Source organism: Haemaphysalis longicornis, unplaced genomic scaffold (genome assembly GCF_048455015.1).
Source record: "Haemaphysalis longicornis isolate Haplotype H1 unplaced genomic scaffold, Haemaphysalis longicornis Haplotype H1 scaffold_14, whole genome shotgun sequence".
Lineage (NCBI taxonomy): Eukaryota > Metazoa > Arthropoda > Arachnida > Ixodida > Ixodidae > Haemaphysalis > Haemaphysalis longicornis.
In genome coordinates this window covers 61370560-61388474 of record NW_027526245.1, presented here as the reverse complement: position 1 = coordinate 61388474, position 17915 = coordinate 61370560, and the positions used below count along the sequence as shown (strand labels likewise).

At 49.9% G+C, this 17915-nt stretch overlaps 1 long non-coding RNA gene across 1 annotated transcript in view; it reads right to left on the bottom strand.

The window, feature by feature from the left end:
- Positions 1 to 17915, bottom strand: part of LOC144165126 (uncharacterized) — a 101922-nt gene that overhangs the window by 33228 nt on the left and 50779 nt on the right. The window contains exon 2 of the long non-coding RNA XR_013321378.1: positions 13994 to 14122. This is a non-coding gene — a long non-coding RNA (uncharacterized LOC144165126). The remainder of the gene's footprint in view (positions 1 to 13993; positions 14123 to 17915) is intronic.

The following is a 17915-nucleotide window of genomic DNA, read 5'->3' as shown; positions in this document are numbered from 1 at the left end:
AAGCACTGCGCACGGCCCCGCTGTTAGCGTTTTTTGACCCTACGAAAGAAACAAAAATAGCGTCAGATGCTTCGAAAGATGGCCTGGGAGCTGCCCTACTTCAGCGTCATGATATTGGCTGGCGTCCAATCGCGTACGCATCCCGAGCAATGACCGAGACCTAAAGGCATTACTCGCAAATCGAAAAAGAAGCCATTGGAATTTTATGTGGCTGTGAAAAGTTTCATCAGTTCGTGTATAGGCGAAAGATTTCCATTGGCACAGATCTTAAGCCAGTGATGGCAATCTCGTCAAAAGACATTGGTTGCATGCCACCAAGGCGGCAACGACTTTTTCTCCGGCTCCTGATTTATGATTAGGTATTGGAGTTTGTTCAAGGCAAAGAATTGGTGCTTGCTGATATGCTATCAAGGGTGGCGCCTGCTGGTTCGGAAGACTCGGCTAGGTACAGTGACGTTCATGATCACGCTGTCGGCGTTCTGACAGCCCTTGTAAGTGACGCCACAAAACAACGTTTTGTAGAATAAACGCATAATGACCTACAACTTCGAGCTGTTTTAAACAGTATATCATCAAACAAAAACGCCGAAGAAGAACTGAAACCTTTCGCTTCCGAAATTTTAGTGGTAGAGGGAATTTTGCTCAAAGGATGCAAGGTGGTCGTTCCAAAGAAGCTACGACCAGAAACACTTCGACGCATTCACGAAGGCCACCTCGGCATTAACAATTTCAAGGCTAGAGCACGGCATTTAGGTTTGTGGCCTGGAATGAACTCTGAGACTGAAGATGTAGTATGAAAGTGCTCCGTTTACGCAACTTATGCATACAAGCAGCCGAGCGAGCATCTCTTACTGCGACCAACCCCTTGTACCCAGTAGGCGTGGATCTGTTTCATTACGCGGGTGGCACGTACCTTGCCGTATTTGAAGCATACTGAAATTTTCCAGAGGCTGAAAAACTTGGACTCACCGGCAGCCACGGTCACCGACAAGCTTGGAGCCATTTTCGCCAGATACGGAATCCCTCTCTGTCACAAACTCGAGCGTACGACGTCTAAAAGTACTTTATAAATTTTTCATTTTTATTGTACAGCGCCTAATTCTTATTGCAGTCGTTCGATTCATTCAGTTCGGTTCTATTCGCCCGAGACAAGGCTGGAAGTTTCTCGAACGAAGAGGCGGTAACACGATGTCACGCCGGCTGGCCGGCCAGAAAACAACAAAAATAAAACCTCCGCCGCTCCGGTTTCGTCGAAGCTTCCGTTATTTTCGAGGAGGTGCCCGTGGCCTTGCCAGTGCTAAAGAGCGTCGATGATTCTAGAAGGGAGAAGAGTGAAGTTATTCGCTGACGGCGGCGGGCGCGTTGTGTATTGTGCTCTCCCTCTCCGCGCCGGCATGGTTATAAAAGGAGGACCCACGCCTAAGCAAGCCAGCTATGTTTGGACGTCGTGATTGACAACTGCACCTGTCAGTTTGTGCATCACACCATCGGCGACCCGCACCCTGGAGCACTCCAACGTACTCCCGGGCCTGGAATCACCGTGCTTGTCTCGGACAGCCTGGCCTACAGGGAAGCCACGCTTCCCAGGTAGCCGAATCGCCTCCGACCGCGGTGCATCGTCCGGACCGGTCGGTGAATATGCTGGGACTCTGTCTCTCATATGCATCGAACTGTTCGTTTCTTTTTAGTTAAATGCTCCGATTCGTAATATTCATTTGTTAACGCGCCTGTTTGTATCATTTTGTCTAATTGGACTGTTTCTTGTATTTGACTTCCATCTAAGTTGTTGTCGATCCGTTACCTCGTGCTTGTGTTTGTAACTTGCCTGTCTAAATATAAGTCTTTCTGTTCTTTTTCGTTCAAGGCTCTTGCTCATTCTTGCCGCTCTGGTCGGCGAAAGCCGCACATCAGACGGCCACCCCCTTTTGTCACCTGTGCCCTGCGGATTCGGTGGGGTTTGTTGGCTCTCTTGAGTCGACTCCCCATATCTTCTGACAGAGCACCCTAATTCAAGGAAACGGGTGACAATTTCTGGCGTCCGCGACAGGACGTCTGATGTGAGCGGTAGGGAGGAGAAAGAGCCTGGAACTTTTTCGGCATAGGTTGCTACTGCCTTTATAAGCGGGTGCTCTTGTTCACTTTCTCTGTGTAGAAATACCTAGTTAGAGGCTAGAGTATTGTGGCTAGATTGCGATACATTTGCAATCATGGATTTAGGAAAAATTGTAGCGTTGGGCTGTCAGCTGGGCCTATCAGGGGCCCAATTACGAAAGTGGGTCGTGCCGCAAGAAAAAGAAGAAAACGAGAAAGTTGAGAGAGCAAGACAGGCAGCACGAGAAGAGGCTGAGAAAGCCAGAAAGGCAGCACGAGAAGAGGCCGAAAGAGCTGAGAGAAAAAGAGACAAAGAATTTCGGAGACAACTTCGGTTGGAGCGAGAGGAGAAAGCAAGCAAACAGGAGCTAACAGGAGCAAATGTTGATGCTCAACGTTTGAAGCTCGACTGCTCATCAGCAGATCGGAGCATGAGAGGAGAGTCTAGGCGCCTGTGTCTCACTACCAACCTTGAAAAGGTTAAGGTAAATTACGGAAACGCGTTAGCGGACCGAAGTAGGACCAGCCAAAAACCCCCGCTGAAATGTTACTCTTGTAACAAGTTTGGGCACATTGCCAAGTACTGCTGGAGCAACTTTAAGAGAAATATTGTTTCCAGGTGTTTTAAGTGCGGGCGGGCTGGACATAAGGCTGCGACATGCAGGAGCAGCAACGATGAAAGGCGCCAGGATTTGCGCAAATGCGCACCTCTGAGGGCACCCAAGCAATACGATGCTACTGATAGCTCTGAGGAGCGAAAAAGGGGCAAGATAATTCAAGTCGTGGGTGCCATTACGGCATTCGGGTCGAAGACAGTGCCGGTGGCTGAGGGAAAATTGTCAGGCAAAACCATTACCGTTGTGCGCTCCACCGGCACCAGCACAGTTATTGTGCGAACGGACTTAGTCCGAGAACAGGAGGTCACTGGGGAAACAAACCCAGTGTACTTTATGGATGGCTCAATGCGAGAGTTGCCGGTAGCTCAGATCGAGGTGGAGACTCCATACTACACGGGAAGCGTAACCGCCCTTTGCATGGAGAGGTCCATGTATGACCTCATCCTCGGCAACATCGACGGAGTCAGGGATCCCGACGACCCGATAACTTTAACTGCCCCAGAAGAACCGCCACCCGTGGAGGTGGAAGAGCCACTTATTGAGGAGCCACACCCCGATGAGTCGGCTGGAGAGGCAGCTGTGGTTGCCGCATCTCAAGACATGAATAGGAGCACAGAGATTGTGCGAAATTAGTTCCATCGGAAAGACGAACTCAATGATGAAAATTCGAGAGAAAAGAACAGCAGCCTAAGCACTAAAACTGAGGCGATAAAGGAATGCCAGGATAGCTCCGGAGGCAAAGAGGTGGAAGGATCCGCAATCAGCAAGGAGGAAACACCTCCAGATATGTGCGAAAGCGCATCACTTCAGACCTGGAAGGACGATGATCCTACAGGTGATGCGGAGCTTGAGGATGGAGATAACATCCCGGTTGTGGATGCCATCACGACGTCGGGGCCGAACCCTCTAGACGAAGGGGTACCCGATATTGCGGGGAGAGTGCCCAAGGAAACCGTTGCCTTTCCGAAAGACACGGATGGAAGCACACGTATTGTGCAGGAAGACCCAGTTCGAGATAACGAACTCGCTGGGCAAACTAGAGCCGTGTGCGTAGGTAACGGCTTGGGCAGCAGCGCGACCGACACTGCGGTCAAGGTCGATGACCCCGTGCGAAGCGGGGCCGCACTCCACATAGGGAACGCGCCGTACATAAGCGTCGGCGACGATCCTGTGACTTCAGCGGTGGGAGAGAAACCACCCGCTGTTTCGAAAGAAGCACCCCGATTCGATGCCTCGGATAGAGGCGAAGCCGTGCCCGTCGCAACTCCAGCACCGGCAAAAGCGAAGCCAGCACGGTTCCGGCTCTCAAACTCTGCGGCCCCTGTGACGGTGCTGCTTAGAAGAGAAAGGAGTAACGAAGGGCCTGTAAAAAGCAAGTCAATGAAAACCGGCCTCCCAAAACTCGGCAAGCAGCTGAGCTGCCGAAACAAAGAGTGCAGGTTTGGGCCCAAGCTTAGGAGCAAACGTGTGCGCCGGCATTTCATACAGCGGACAGGTGTAAAGAAGCACCTGTCAGTTACTACAGGAGGAAAGGCGAGGGAAAACCAAGTCGCTAGACGCTCCGATGTTCGCCAGACGAAGGCCCAAACACGGAAGCATTTTCGCAGGCTCGGTATCAGGGGGGACACGAAAGGGTTTGTCGCGAGTTCGCGCGACATTTGGAAAGGAACTTCTTCGAAAAGAAGAATTCCACAGGCGCAGTTGCGCAAGCGCCCGATAGACACAGGCTAAGCATGAAGAATACAAATTCAGGTATTCACGTGGGATATGAGTGGAATTGTGTAAGACAGAGTTGTATTTTCACGTCGAGTACTGTTAACTTGAACGTTTTATTTATTGTTTCTCTGTCGTACTGTACGCGAAACTTCTACTTATTTTGTCACTCTGGCTGTACAGTGTATATTCACGTAATAGTTGCGTTCTGCGTAAATTTTGCTTGCATTGTTCTACAGTACACATGCCGTGCATTGTTGGCGTTACTAGTGGTGGCATTTGTGAACTTTGCGGTCGCATGTTATTGTTTGTGAACAACATATTAGTTATGCTTCTTATGAGTTCCCTTGTACCAGTGCATTGTATGTATTTCTTTGTACTGACGTATACTCTTGTATTTGAACCTACGAGACCTTCGCACTGGAGCGCACGATATATTTTCATGAATTTCGCACTTGTAATGACTAATGGCCAGACATTTATTATGGGCACTGGCTTAAATCGAATGCTAGAACTTTATTGTTCTTAAACTTATGAGCTGCCCCTAAGATGTGTATTTTTTGCGAAATCTGCGCCAAACCGGTGTTCTGTACGCGAATTCTGTATTTGTCATTATTCTTATGAAGAACATTGGGCTGTACTTGATTTTGTGTTAGTAGGCACAGCCTCTTTTGTTCACTAAGTGTGAACGACGCGAACGCACGACTTTGTGAGTGTTGAGAATATTATTGCATAATATTCTGAAACTGGGGGGCTGTGTCACAAACTCGAGCGTACGACGTCTAAAAGTACTTTATAAATTTTTCATTTTTATTGTACAGCGCCTAATTCTTCTTGTAGTCGTTGGATTCATTCAGTTCGGTTCTATTCGCCCGAGACGAGGCTGGAAGTTTCTCGAACGAAAAGGCGGTAATACGATCTCACGCCGGCTGGCCGGCCAGAAAACAACAAAAATAAAACCTCCGCCGCTCCGGTTTCGTCGAAGCTTCCAGTACTTTCGAGGAGGTGCCCGTGGCCTTGCCAGTGCTAAAGAGCGTCGATGATTCTAGAAGGGAGAAGAGTGAAGTTATTTGCTGACGGCGGCGGGCGCGTTGTGTGTTGTGCTCTCCCTCTCCGCGCCGGCACGGTTATAAAAGGAGGAGCCGCGCCTAAGCAAGCCAGCTACGTTTGGACGTCGTGATTGACAACTGCACCTGTCAGTTTGTGCATCACACCATCGGCGACCCGCGCCCTGGAGGACTCCAACGTACTCCCGGGCCTCGAATCACCGTGCTCATCTCGGACGGCCTGGCCTACAGCGAAGCCACGCTTCCCAGGTAGCCGAATCGCCTCCGACAGCGGTGCATCGTCCGGCCCGTTCGGTGAATATGCTGGGACTCTGTCTCTCATATGCATCGAACTGTTCGTTTCTTTTTAGTTAACTGCTCCGATTCGTAATGTTCATTTGTTAACGCTCCTGTTTGTATCATTTTGTCTAATTTGACTGTTTCTTGTATTTGACTTCCATCTAAGTTGTTGTCGATCCGTTACCTCGTGCTTGTGTTTGTAACTTGCCTGTCTAAATATAAGTCTTTGTGTTGTTTTTCGATCAAGGCTCTTGCTCATTCTTGCCGCTCTGGTCGGCGAAAGCCGCACATCAGACGGCCATCCCCTTTTGTCACCTGTGCCCTGTGGATTCGGTGGGGTTTGTTGGCTCTCTTGAGTCGACTCCCCATATCTTCTGACAGAGCCCCCTAATTCAAGGAAACGGGTGACACTGTCGAAGCATGCACAGATAACGGCCTCCAGTTTTCAAGCCACCACTTCGCCACCTTCGCCAAACGGTACGATTTTAAACATTTAACTTCGAACCCTGAGTTTCCATGGTCCAATGGGCTGGCGGAAAAAGGTGTGCAAGTTACCAAGAGACGTCTAAAAAAGACAAGAAGCGAACGCGAATATTTCTGGCTAGGTTTACTCGCGTATCGCCCTTCCCCCTTACCAGACGGACGTTCGCCAGGGAAACTGCTGCAGGGCCGGTGCCTGCGTGCACGGCTTCCGGACTTCAATCCCCCGCCACCTTCACCGATCAAGAAAGAAGCACCGCCAGCGGACGCCTGGACGTACACTGCACCGGCTTCAACCAGGACACCTGGTTCGCATCCATGGCCAGGTCGGGTCTCAAAGGGGAGAGGTATTGGGTGAAGTTGCGCCTAGGTTGTACCAATGTGCAACAGAGAATGGTACAACACTGATGCGAAACCGCCAAAACCTGCGGCTAACACCTGAATCCTTCTCGCGCAGGAGCTACAGCGATGACAGCGATGTCGAATACGCCCCATCACACCAAGCTGTCCGCGAAACTTCGCCCAAAGCATCGCCAGCCCCAAGAATGTCAGCCCGGGCCACAACTCAACCAAGACGCTTAGCATACGGTGGCAACTTCGAACAAATAGCTTAGCACTAAAAGTGGTCCGGTAGCACCAACTCTTGTCAAATAATTTTGTGAAAATAAAATTCGCGTCAATCCGCCCTGCGAATGTGGTTGGAAAGCAAAGTTGTAAACGGCACCCAGAACGGTTACCCAAGCGACGTCACTTAAGTTCACTCACGTGGCTCTACAAATAGTGAAACCAGAGACAAGTGAGATGCACTTAAAGGGCTACTGATGTGCTTTTAAAACCGCGAAAAACTGTACCTTTTACCATTATTACATTGGTCAGGTTATGCCTCTAAAATTTTTTTCGTCATTTTTTGCTTGGGGACAGCGGTATTCGTCCTCAAAGTTAACCCTGCCGCATCGCCGGAAGAGGGAGAAACTGAGCGGCAGTGACCGGAAGTAGCGTCATATTCGGAAGACGGCCAGCGACGTGCGCCACCGCTTCGCTGTGTCCCAGTTTTCTCGGCGAAGTTCCGATTTAGGCAGGCGTGTAATCTGCACTTTAATATTCATAATTGTCTAGAGTTGCTTCCGCGTCGATTTTTAACCGTAATTCTACTGCGTGATTCCCTAAAGCGACTGCTAGATACCGGAGATTTCCCACGCGAGCGCCGTGGCTACTTCATTGCCTTCACGAGTAGTCCGGGGCAGGCCGTGTCGCCGGGTGCTCTGTGCTTCGTACGCGAAGCGACGGGCTCAAACAAATACGCAGGTACCCCAAGTTCCTGGTCCATTATTATAAGGGAATTAGAAAATTTGTGGGACCACAGCACTCTGGGTTTTTGCTTTCCTGATCAACCTTGTTGGCTGTGAGAACAGCTTAGCTGTATAGCTAGATTTTAAGAAGAAATCAAGCAAGCTGAAACCATGAAGCGTTTCCTGCGCGCGGAAGCGCTCCGCCCGCTCGCCGGTCTTGCATGCCCGTACGGCGCACGAAACGGCTCGCACCACACATGCCGCTCCAGCGACCGCCCTTCGCTGTCGTCCAGAATCAAGGCCGTCGCAAAAAGCAAGGTAAACGTGAAAGAGAGGATGACAGTGTGGTGAAAAATTGTACGAGGGATTGTCATCCAAGGTGATTTCAAAAAAGGTGATCGAATTTGTATCGCGATGCGGAGCGGCGACCGGTCGCGGAGGCTTGTCGACGGCAGCAAATGAACCTTCCCGAGCACGAGATGTGGCGAGAGGCCGATTGATAGCTTTACCTGTGCGCATGAATGAGCACAGCACCGTCTAGAATGACTATCAGCGTAGGAATAAGGTTTCACATGCGAGAAAGGCGATGATATCGTGGTTAAAAACTGTTTTAAGGATAGTCATTCGCAATTGTAGAGATAGCGGCGACCAACTAGCTCCCTTGGTGCTAAGCCTAAAGTGCCCACCATCAGCGGCGATCCGTGCAACCTGACCCGGCTGGATCTGTAGGGGAAGGCGTACTAAAGCTCGTTGGAGACCAGCGTGCTGCTTTTGGGTTCCTCTACCTTTTGGGGGGCGACCAACGTTCGGCTCTCCTATTCTAAAAACATGCGTATGCGCAGCAACATCTCGTTCCGCTGAACGGCCGAGCAGCGACCTGGCACCAACGCCTCTCCGCGACGCGGCGACCGGCGGCGGCCGCGCTGCCTGTGCGCATTGCTGCCGCTGCACAGAGCTTGTTGCCGCCTGTCCAAATGTAAAAAAAAAGTTCCAAAGTCGAGGATGGGGATGATGGTGGATTGAAAAATTGTGCTAGGAATTGTGACTAGCGCTGGTAGTGAAAGCGGCGAACCAATATCTGCGCAACTTCCCTGCACCCGAGAAACAAGTCGGCCTTGATTCCTCGGGGGTGAACCCTTTTATAAAGCTCGCCGCGAGCGAACCTGTTGCGTTTGTACTTCCCTCAGGATCTCCTATTCTAAGGAAAGATTATGTGAGCCCTCCATCCACCAGAGGACCTTGTAGCCCGTATCTGAACGGGAACAGAATGAGATCTTCAGGCCCAGCGGTCCCCGCAGCGCCCGCTCTTCCGAATATGAAGTCATCTGCCGCCAGCCAATCGCGAAATGCAGCCAGGGCTCTCACTGCGCCCGCGGGCAGGGGTCGTTTGTTTTAACAAAAAAGATGGTTTGGGTGTATTTACACATAAGATAAACCTGTTTCTCGATTTCAGCGTCAGGAAAACCATAGTGTAATGCCCCCAACAAAATTTTTTTTGAAAAGCTCTCGCCCAGCCCTTTACCCACACCCTTTATTACTTCAAAGAGATATTCTTTGCTAAGGTTAAACCAATGCATCATGTATGAACGGTGTGCGGTTGAGTTGTACTTGTGGAGCACGTAACTGGAAACTATTTTTTTATAAAATAAAGAAAGCTCAAACCCGCTGTTACACGATGTCACTTCGCCGTAACTGCCGCCGCCGACGGAGGCGATGAAGTCCGCGGCAGAGACAGAGGAGGAGGTGGTGGTGGAAGGGAAATGCTTTTATTCAGATGTCCAAATAGCCCATAGGGCGCCGCAGGGCAGTGGATTTTTGACTGGAGCTCATATGCAGTCCGTGCGGTCTGTGCTCTGTCCACCACCTGAAGCTGGGTAAGCAGAGAGGAACTGAACAACAGGCTCTCCCATTGCTCTGGTTGGGCAGTTGACGGGAAGAGAGGAGGGTGCTCAGGGAGAAAGTCACACGGCAGTATTATGTGGGGGGGTGTTTATAGTTCTGAGGAAAATTTGCATTGAGCGTCGTAGTGATTCGGGTGCATTAATGAAGACGCTTCGGGTGTGGGAAAGAGCCGCATTGCATGAGCCGTAGGGTAGTTTGTTGTGCGCTGGAAAGGTCAGGGTAAGGCAAGGGTAGGCTATGTCTCTAAAGGCGGTAATGCTGGGTTATGTCCCTGAACATGACAAGTGGTTGACCGTCTTCGCGCAGCTCTATAGCCTGGTGGGTAAAAGCGCTGGCTTGTTGGTGGGCGTACTAATTGCCCTCCATGGAAGCGTGAGCGGGTGTCCAGTTGAGCTGAATGAAACCGGTTGGGCAGAGGTTTTTAGCACATGCAGTGCAGCTTAGGACACCCACCCCGACTGGTAATTTCGGTAGGATTGTTGGGAATCAGAGGCTACCTTCCGAACCCCGGGTTGAGTGAGAGCCAAGGTGATGGCTGCCTCTTCTGCTGCCTTCATGTCTAGGGTCTTGTGTGAGGCACACGCAAGAAGGCTGGTTCTGGAGGTAGCCACGATGATAAGGTGTTGCTATCCTCGATGTCGGGAGGCGTCGGTGTAGATAACTGCATGATACCCGCCGAGAGTAGTATTGACCGCTTGAGCCCGTGCTTGTCGGCAAACCTCGTCGTGTGAAGGGTTCATATTTCTAAGCAAACGTAGCCTCTTAGTTCTTGTCGCCTAGAGTCCGAGAGTACATCACGCGGTGTGACATTCTGTGCTACCAAGCCAATTTGGTGAAGGATGCGGCGACCCACTGCAGCTCTGTTCCATCGGAGCTTCTGCTTAGAAATATTGCCCTCTATCAGCTCTTCCGCAGTGTTGTGGAGCTCCATCATAAGCAGCCTCTCCGTGGACGCACTCATGGAAAGACCAATGGCGTGCTCAACCGCCGTTCTAATCATTATATCAAGCATCTTTATGTCCTCCTTGCCGAGAAGAAGACGGGGGGGGGGGTGACGAAGTGATTCTCGAGAGGAAAAAAGCTTCAATTAATCGAAAGGTATCGGCTCCCTTGAGGTGTCGCTTCTTGGTGGCAACTCGCCTTATTATATGTATGATTTGATTGATGCTGTGTTTGAGGTACTGCAAGGATACGTCACTATTGGTGTTGGCCTGGACACGTAGGCCCAGGATCTTGATGCTGGGGTTTGGAAGGAGGGCCTGGCTATCACGGAGTATTTGAAGGTCTTCTTTGATGTGGCGTTTGGCGCGAAGGCGGATGACAAGGATCTCTTATTTTTGTGGTGAACACTGGACGCCACATGCTTTAGCACATTGGCGTACTAGAGCTGAGATGCCATGCGTTGGTGTGAGCTTCTTTTATTTTTGTAACTCATTGCGCATGCGAAAGGCGCGCAGACGGCTGCTACACGTGCCATGGGTGGAGCGCACAGCGGCGCCAGAGGTAGCATGACGCTATTACCTGGCATTAAGCGAGAATGCAGGGGGTAAACGCGCAGATGTCCTTGGTGAGTACACAACCTGTCGTCCCCGTCTTCGCGCGGGCTCGTAGTTCAAAGGTAAAACAACGTGCTCTAGATTTGTTTCTGTATAAGTTCCAGGTTCGATTCCTGGCGGTGCCAGTAAATTCTTTTACTGTTTACGGGAGTTTTATGTTGACAACAACGGTCGTGAAAGGACCCTTGGGGTAGAGGTAAAAGCTTTGCTTTAAAAAAATATGGGAAGATGTATCGTGCTGCGCCATGCCCGAATAAACATGTGATGCGGGGTGGGGTGCGCAGAGCGCGTCGGGTGTACTTATATAAGCGCTCATGCATAAACCACTACTCGGTTGCTGTTCTCGACTCCAGCGTGTCATACTGACCTTCTTATCAGCCAAGTTGCGGCTGATACAGTTCAAAACGACGATGTCTTCGCAAAAAGGGCACGCTGCGTATCTACAACATGATAACGCTTGTCGGCGGCGTAACACCGTTCCTAGGCTGTTGGAATGGTCTCCGAAGGTTGGCACGAGTTGGGGTATTTTGTGGTAGTATACAGCAAACATCGACAGTGCATGAGCAATATGCTCAGCACGTGTACATATGTTTTACCGCAAAGCAGTATGCCTATAACAATCCAAGGAAAATATCGTGTCCGCGCCGGCAGAAACCTCCCAGGCGACTGTTGGCTACGCAAACAAACATCACAGGCTACTACGGAATGCCGGCTACACAAACAAACTGCTGGCACCGCGAGGGATCGAACCTCAGCGAGCATGGAGATGTAAAGCGAGTGCCCGTCGTCTTACCGTCTAGGGTATGCCCACCCGTGGAGACGGGGGAGAGAGAGACCATGGTTTGGATTCAGCGTCTTGGAAAGAGGGCGTGGCGGGGGGGGGGGGGGGCTCTGTCGCCGCGACGCATGAAACACGAGTGAGAGGGAAGCGTTGAGCGAGATGACGCGAAAGACGAACGTGTCGCCCTACTCCACACCCTTCAAAAGACGCTAAAAGTGGCCGCCAGAAACGGCGCTTTCAAAACTGCGCCGTAAAGACCCGGCACATTCTACATGAAAGCAAGCAAGAAAAGAACAGAAGACTCGCTCGCACTGTTCCAGGCAGGGAGCACACAAGCCCTGCAAATGTGGGAAAATAGAATTGCATCGGACAAAGCTCAGTTCAATTCGTCAAGGGTGGAGTGAGATAGGGAGGCGAAGAGCGTGATGGGTGGTAGCAGTGAGCGGATGCCACGTGTGTGAGGCCGAGTGACGCTGCATGTGTAATCGGCATGGGTGCAGTTTACAGCTTCGCCGACCAACCGCCTTCACAGCGTGGTTTGGGGACATTTTTGGCTTAGGAGCAATAAATCACGGCTCCGTTTAGTAGATCAAGTGCACTCACTGCAGCCTTCGTTGCACTACACCTTACAAGAGTGGTCTGTCATAGCAACACTCCTTGTTATTACGAAACATTCAAAATGGACCTTGTGGTATGATTTTTCCCAAAATGTGAGACACTTCTGAGAGTGCAACGCATTCGTTAATGGAAGCTTCGCAGATTCTCTTGAGTGGCTGAAAAAATTACGTGAGACGCACTTTCGCTCGTGCAGTGTCTGCAGAGCGAGTACCGTCTATTTAACATTGCCCTGTTCATATTGTATGCATGGAATTAACAAAAGCTGGCCGAGAAGTCGAAGGTAAACTGAATTAATTCCTACAGATCAGCCTGCGAACTTTCATCGTTCCCGTTTCGTCGTTCCCACAGGCGCAGAACAGAAGTGAACTTGTATAAGCCACAAAAAAGGAGTACTATAGCTCCTATTTTCTCTATTGCAGCCGCGGCAAACTCCGGCGCCGTCGACGGTCGCACGGCATATGACTAGCACTATCGGAAAAGCATCGGATCCCCAGGTGACCGAGCTAATTCGGACACCCCCCCCCCCCTGACCGAGGCCTATGCTGCTCATAGCCAATGTGTTTTGTGGACACCCCCCTTCACCATATTACATGAGGGTATAAGATATACATGGGCTTAGAGACCCGCCCTAGTGAAATGCTCCAGATTACGTTTGATCATCAGTGCCAGTCTGAACGACCAGCTTCATTTGGTAAAAAGGTCCGTGGCAGCAGCCACCACAAATGGGGTCCTAAAATAAGGCCACTACTCCGAAATGTTTTGCTGATAAATAGGTTTATTCTACCTCTCTCTGTTTCTCTCTCTCCAGCATAGTATATGCGTATTTCCGGTGCGTTAAATCCTAAAATCAGTCATTTTCAGCTCACGCATTGTAAATAAACAACTTTTACGTTTCAATGTCTTGATTTTGTGAATTTGCCAAGGGGCGCACGTTGCCCCTCAGATCTCTCGATTCCTGGCCAATCGGCGGAGGATTTATGGGCCACAACAACAAAAAAATACAACGGCTAAATTTTTTTTTCTACGCTAGCAAAGTGCGAAGGCAGTGAAGACACTGGTGGTGGTGGTGGTAAGGGTGGTGTTAGAAACCTTATTTAAACAAAGATGTAGAGAAACATGCGCCGGCTTCGAGCACCGGCACACTGCACTTCCTTAGTCGACCGCCAGGAGTCCGCCAGTTGAAATCCAATCGGATCACACGTCTGTTATTTATTTGCTGTTGCACCGGCACCCAATTCATCACCGAACAACAACGACAACTCATCATCTTTGGCGTTTTTATAGGAAACTTTTTTTATTTCCATTTCATCTTTTTTCGAGAATATACACAAACTAAAACCGGTTAGAACACACATTGTGTTCACCATGAATTACTTGCATTCTGTTTCTCCATAATATAATATTTATTACGATATTCAGATTTGTCCCTCTGATTTCTCTATTAATGCCACATTTTTCGCATATTTGTACGTTGTGTCAACGAACCGGCGTCATTATCCCCACCCTGCACCACATGTTGCTGACAATACAGTGACAAACCAATGAAGACACCTTCTAGTTTTTTCTGATCAAATAAATAAGAATCTTCCAGCCTTCTTACCTAGGCTTCCCCTTCTTTCCTTTTGATTTTCCTTTGGGCGCTGCCGGTGCCGTCGTGAATTTATCCTTTAAAGTACCGCCCGCGTTATGTCTTGTATCTTTAAGTGCTGCTGCGTTCGTAAGACTGTAGCTGAAAAAAAAAATTCAAACGGTTTTGCAGTTGTTTTTGCAGGATGAGAAAACTTTTATTCGTGCGAAATGCCACTAACATCAACTTTAAAATATTGCAATTATAGATACACTGGCATTCAAATCTGGCCTCTAATGGTCAATTCAGTAGTAACGTTGTCGGGTAGTACAGGTTATCGGGTAAGTGCTCCAGAATAAATGTTTACGTCACTGTGAAGGCAACGACAAAAATGAGAAACGGTCGGTGATTGGACCTAACCACCAGACGAGAAAGGTTTTGCTTACAACTACACAAGAGAATTAGTAGAACACTTGATACTTAAAGTTCAGCCGCTGGAACACCTTATTCATAATATAGGTGAATGCCTCAACAGCCGATTATTCACTCTTGATCGGCATTTCCATGCCATAGAAGAAATAAATCGCAAGGCCCATAAAAAGCTCGAAAACTTCATCTTGCGCCACGCCATAGAAGTAGCAAATCGACTGGCTCTTAAAAAGCCAAAACACCTCATATCGCCCGCAAATCAGGCAAGACTTCTGCTACACTTCCGCAATGGCCATGGATAATTCCTCGCCGCCCAGAATATCCTCCACTCCAAAACCCCCGTTGACGAGAATGCAATGAAACTGTCGCTCATTTCGTAAAAAACGACCGTCACTCGCTCCCCTCACCCTCCGACGCTCGCCAGAACTGATATCTCTTTAAAAAAACTCCCACCTCCCCTCGCGTGAACACCTGTGTAGATGCGACGGCTAGGGGGTTCACGTTGCAGCGTTGGACAGCGGAGGAGCGGCACTGGAACGATGGAGCGGAGCGGCGCAGGCACCGCGTTTTATAGCGCGCATAACGGTGAGGGGACGCGCCGACGCCAGTGCGTCTGCCGCGGCTATGACGCAACACAATCCAACACAATCCACTTTAATCCAATCCAAATTCAATCCCATCCAAGCCAAGCCAAGCCAAGCCAATCGAAGCTAATCCAATCGAATCCAATTCAATGCCTCTCGCGAGAGAGTGTTCGCTATCGGAGGGGAGAGGGGGTGAGCGGCGGAGAGCGCAGCTGGCGCGGCGAGGAGGATGGGAGATGGGTGGACGCCGACGACGCCGGATGCAGGGACAAGGCGAGTGATTGAGATGCAGTCGCATCTAAAACCGATACAGACAACATGTCACTACGCGGGTACACGATATATGCCACCGACGCAATATCTAGAACAGCCGTCCTTGTTCAAGTCACCTTAAGAGCTCAAACCCATACTTTACCTACTACGATTGATTACACGTTCGTCGAGCTTCTACCCCACAACAAGTCGCAAGATAGCCACTATGTGCTGGATATCTACAGTCCTCCAGCGAAGCCTCTCTCAGGGATCGACCCCCTGTTACGAACTGTCCGCCAACGTACCAGAGGGCACAAAATAGTGGTCCTCGGCGACTTCAATGCACAGCGTATGGCCTGGGGTTACCGAAGAAACATCAATAAGGGTACAGCCGTACAAAACGATACTCCGCAAAACCAACTACACCTCTGTCTCTCTTTCCACATTCCCACCAGACTTGGACACAGTGTCTCGCTCGCGCGACACTACTCGTGACCTGACGTTTGCGTACGGCATCAAACGGGCTACATCGTCGTGCCTGAACGAAACTCTGGCTTGCGACCACTATATATAGTATAGCTACAAATCTCCCATCCAAAAAAACGAGCAGCCAAAAAATAAGCACAGCACGCATAACAAATCCGAAAAACTTCCGGGAAACCACCCCCGCTGATCCGATCACAAGTCTAGAGGAATGGACTACCGAGCTCATTTGAGAGGTCAGCAAACATACTAAGGAACTTGAGAGGTCAGCAAACATGCTAAGGAACTCTCCGTTACGCAAGACAATTCCGCAATCGATACCGTCTCTTCCACCGTTAAGGCGCCCGAAACGGCTACTCAGGCGGTGGAAAACGAACAAGACGAACCGGAAGCTGCATATCCCGATTGCGAGAATCGCGGCCGAAGCCGTAGCGTACGCTCGTCAACTCACCCAGTAAAACTGGACGCAGTTATGCAATTTAAGTACACGAAACGCTGGGAACGCGCGCCACATGGTACCTTTTGCGTTACATAATGGGGACCGTGCAATCCAAGGCGGTCACAGCGCACCAGCTCCACCTATAAATTTGAAATTACCCGGGCGCGGAAGGCGACTTGTTGGAAGAGCTAAGCAAATCTCGGTGGCCACACTTCACGTGTAAACTATCCAGGTGCCCGACTGCATAGGCGATTGGAACCCCAAACAGGTCGAGGTGTTCTCTTTGCAGAAAAATCGAGGCGGAAGCGTACAATCTCACTCGCAACAGCGACTAAAGTCGAGACATAATACCCAAAAAACTACTGCAAAAACACGGTCATGCTGCCTTGGAAAATGTCCTATACTACATCAATGAGTGCTGGCTGTCGGGTACCTTGCCCTTGGAGTAGAAACATGCAGATATAAATTTGATCCCTAAGCCCGGCAAGCCCTTAACCCCATAGAATCCAAGACCTATTTCTGTCACTTTATTTGTCGGCAAACTGTTTGAGCACATGGTTCACAACCCCAGATATACTACTGCAGCTTATGCAGGAGGTCGCGGACAACCTTAATAACCACAGTAAGAGCCCTCCACTCTACCTCGATCTTGGCCCTCGACATAAGTGTGCATTCGACGACGTTTAGCACCAACCAATTCTTGAAAGCCTCGCATCTACAAACTGTGTCGAGCGCTCACTCCAATACTTCGTATTATTTCTCACAAACGCAGAGCAATCGTGGGAATTGCTCACGTTAGATCAGACACATTTCAAACCACACCAAAGGGCACTCCGCAAGGTTGGTAGTATCTATTTTTTAACGTCACCATAAAACATTACCACCCTACTAAAAGCCATGGTTAACCTACGCCACGCTATATACGCGGACGACCTAAATCTCTGGGTCTCCAATGGATCTCAGGGTGACCACCAAGACGCCCTTCAAGTAGCCATTCAGTTGACCCAACAATACCTGCAAGACGAAGGACTACAGTGTGCCCCGAAAATTCTGCCATTTTAATCCTGTGCAAAAGGACATATAAGAGACGTCCAGATCGCTTACCAGATCTAGAAGGTACCATTACTGACCAACCCGTATCCCAATGACCCAAACCTACACCTCCTAGACCTCACCATATCAAAAGATGCCCCAGGCGCACAGACTTTTCTTTCCTTGCGACGGACTCTCAACCAACCCATTCGCTTCATTCGCAGCGTCCCCCGAGAGTAGCCATCCGACAATACATCAAAATTGCGCCCATTCCTAGAAATGTGCACCACATTTAAAGCAAGGCACGCCGAGAAGCCCGGATACCAGCCCTCAGAAAACAATTCCCCAACTCTCTCCGTACTCGTTACAAGGATACCTCCCAGTACCACCAACAAGCTGCCCATGCCGTGAGCGTCACGGAGACCTACACTGTAGAACTAACGACCGCTACAGTACCCACGAAATCTATTGATGCAGCAGAAGAACTTGTCTTCGCTCTAGTCGCCACCACTGGAAACGGCTACCTCACTATAACGACCGACTCGCAAGCCACCTGCCGCAACTTCCTGCTGAGTAGCATAACACCCGCGCCCTGAAAAATTCTGCAAAGTGTTGGTTAGCTCCAGGAAATGCATATCATGTAGACCCCGGATACGAGTCCTTGGAGTGAAACGAGGGGCACACGTCGCTGCCCACTTCAATACCGACCGGGCCATTTCTCAAGAAGCGAAGTGAC